Genomic DNA, 3,276 nt, shown 5'->3' with positions numbered 1-3,276 from the left:
GTATCAATTTACATTGCCACCAACAGTGCAAGAGGGTTCCCCTTTCTCCACACTTTCTAGCATTTGTTGTTTGTAGATTTTCTGATGATGTCTATTCTAACTGATGTGAGGTGATACCTCACTGTAGTTTTGATTTGCATTTCTCTAATAATTAATGATGGTGAGCAGCTTTTCATGTGCTTCTTGGCCATCTGTATGTCTTCTTTGGAGAAACATCTATTTAGATCTTCTGCCCATTTTTGGACACTGGGTTGTTTGTTTCTTTAATATTGAGCTGCATGAGCTGCTTATATATTTTGGAGATTAATCCACTGTCCATTGATTCGTTTGCAAATATTTTCTCCCATACTGAGAGTTGTCTTTTCGTCTTGCTTATGGTTTCCTTTGCTGTGCAAAAGCTTTGAAGTTTCATTAGGTCCCATTTGTTTATTTTTGTTTTTATTTCCATTACTCTAGGAGGTGGATCAAAAAAGATCTTGCTGTGATTTATGTCTAAGTGTGTTCTTCCTATGTTTTCCTCTAAGAGTTTTATAGTGTCCAGTCTTAAATTTAGGTCTCGAATCCATTTTGAGTTTATTTTTGTGTATGGTGTTAGGGAGTGTTCTAATTTCATTCTTTTACATGTAGCTGTCCAGTTTTCCCAACAACACTTATTGAAGAGACTGTCTTTTCTCCATTGTATATCCTTGCCTCCTTTGTCATAGATTAGTTGACCATAGGTGCATGGGTTTATCTCTGGGCTTTCTATCTGGTTCCATTGATCTGTGTTTCTGTTTTTGTGCCAGTACCATATTGTCTTGATTACTGTAGCTTTGTAGTATAGTCTGAAGTCAGGGAGTCTGATTCCTCCAGCTCCGTTTTTTCCCCTCAAGACTGCTTTGGCTATTCGGGGTCTTTTTTGTCTCCATACAAATTTTAAGATTTTTTGTTCTAGTTCTGTAAAAAAAATGCCATTGGTAATTTGATAGGGATTGCATTGAATCTGTAGATTGCTTTGGGTAGTATAGCCATTTTCACAATATTGATTCTTCCAATCCAAGAACATGGTATATCTCTCCATCTGTTGGTATCACCTTTTATTTCTTTCATCAGTGTCTTATAGTTTTCTGCATACAGGTCTTTTGTCTCCCTAGGTCAGTTTATTCCTAGGTATTTTATTCTTTTTGTTTCAGTGGAAAATGGGAGTGTTTCCTTAATTTCTCTCTCAGATTTTTCACATTAGTGTATAGGGATGCAAGTGATTTCTGTGCATTAATTTTGTATCCTGCTACTTTACCAAATTCATTGATTAGGTCTAGTAGTTTTCTGGTGGCATTTTTAGGATTCTCTATGTATAGTATCATGTCATCTGCAAACAGTGACAGTTTTACTTCTTCTTTTCCAATCTGTATTCCTTTTATTTCTTTTTCTTCTCTGATTGCCATGGCTAGGATTTCCAAAATTATGTTGAATAATAGTGGTGAGAGTGGACATCCTTTTCTTGTTCCTGATCTTAGAGGAAATGCTTTCAGTTTTTCACCCTTGAGAATGATGTTTGCTGTGGGTTTGTCATATATGGCCTTTATTATGTTGAGGTAGGTTCCCTCTACACCCACTTTCTGGAGAGTTTTTATCATAAATTGGTGTTGAATTTTGTCAAAAGCTTTTTCTGCATCTATTGAGATGATCATATGGTTTTTATTCCTCAATCTGTTAATATGGTGTATCACATTGATTGATTTGCATATATTGAAGAATCCTTGCATCCCTGGGATAAATCCCACTTGATCATGGTGTATCATCCCTTTAATGTGTTGTCAGATTCTGTTTGCTAGTATTTTGTTGAGGATTTTTACATCTATATTCATCAGTGATATTGGTCTGTAATTTTCTTTTTTTGTCATATCTTTGTTTGGTTTTGGTATCAGGGTGATGGTGACCTCATAGAATGAGTTTGGAAGTGTTCCTTCCTCTGCCATTTTTTGGAAGAGTTTGAGAAGGATGGATGTTAGCTCTTCTCTAAATGTTTGATAGAAATCCCCTGTGAAGCAATATGGTCCTGGACTTTTGTTTGTTGAAAGACTTTTAATCACAGTTTCAATTTCATTACTTGTGATTGGTCAGTTCATATTTTCTATTTCTTCCTGGTTCAGTCTTGGAAGGTTATACCTTTCTAAGAATTTGTCCATTTCTTCCAGGTTGTCCATTTTATTGGCATAGAGTTGCTTGTAGTAGTCTCATATTTCTGCGGTATCTCTTGTAACTTCTCCTTTTTCATTTCTAATTTTACTGATTTGAGTCCTCTCCCTCTTTTTCTTGATGAGTCTGGCTAATGGTTTATAAATTTTCTTTATCTTCTCAAAGAACCAGCTTTTAGTTTTATTGATCTTTGCTAGTGCTTTCTTTGTTTCTATTTCATTTATTTCTGCTCTATGATTTCTGCTTTATGATTTCTTTCCTTCTGCTAACTTTGGGTTTTGTTTGTTCTTCTTTCTCTAGTTCCTTTAGGTGTAAGGTTAGATTGTTTATTTGAGAGTTTTCTTGTTTCTTGAGGTAGGCTTGTATAGCTATAAACTGCCCTCTTAGAACTGCTTTTGCTGCATCCCATAGGTTTTGGATTGTCGTGTTTTCATTGTCATTTGTCTCTAGGTATTTTTTGATTTCCTCTTTGATTTCTTCAGTGATCTCTTGGTTATTTAGTAACATATTGTTTAGCATCCATGTGGTGTTTTTTTTTACGTTTTTTTCCCTGTAATTCATTTCTAATCTCATAGCATTGTGGTCACAAAAGATGCTTGATATGATTTCAATTTTCTTAAATTTACTGAGGCTTGATTTGTGACCCAAGATGTGATTTATCCTGGAGAATGTTCCATGCACACTTGAGAAGAAAGTGTAATCTGCTGTTTTTGGATTGAATGTCCTATAAATATCAACTAAATCTATCTGGACTATTGTGTCATTTAAAGCTTGTGTTTCCTTATTTATTTTCATTTTGGATGATCTGTCCATTGGTGTAAGTGAGGTGTTAAAGTCCCCCACTAATATTGTGTTACTGTCGATTTCCTCTTTTATAGCTGTTAGCAGTTGCCTTATGTATTGAGGTGCTCCTATGTTGGGTGCATGTATATTTATAATTGTTATATCTTCTTCTTGGATTGATCCCTTGATCATTATGTAGTGTCCTTCCTTGTCTCTTGTAACATTCTTTATTTTAAAGTCTATTTTATTTGATATGAGAATTTCTACTCCAGCTTTCTTTTGATTTCCATTTGCATGGAATATCTTTTTCCATCC

This window comes from Mesoplodon mirus, assembly GCF_964341445.2.
Source record: "Mesoplodon mirus genome assembly, chromosome: 6".
Classification (NCBI taxonomy): domain Eukaryota; kingdom Metazoa; phylum Chordata; class Mammalia; order Artiodactyla; family Ziphiidae; genus Mesoplodon; species Mesoplodon mirus.
The sequence above is the reverse complement of the archived record's forward strand: the minus strand, read 5'-3'. Positions refer to the sequence as shown.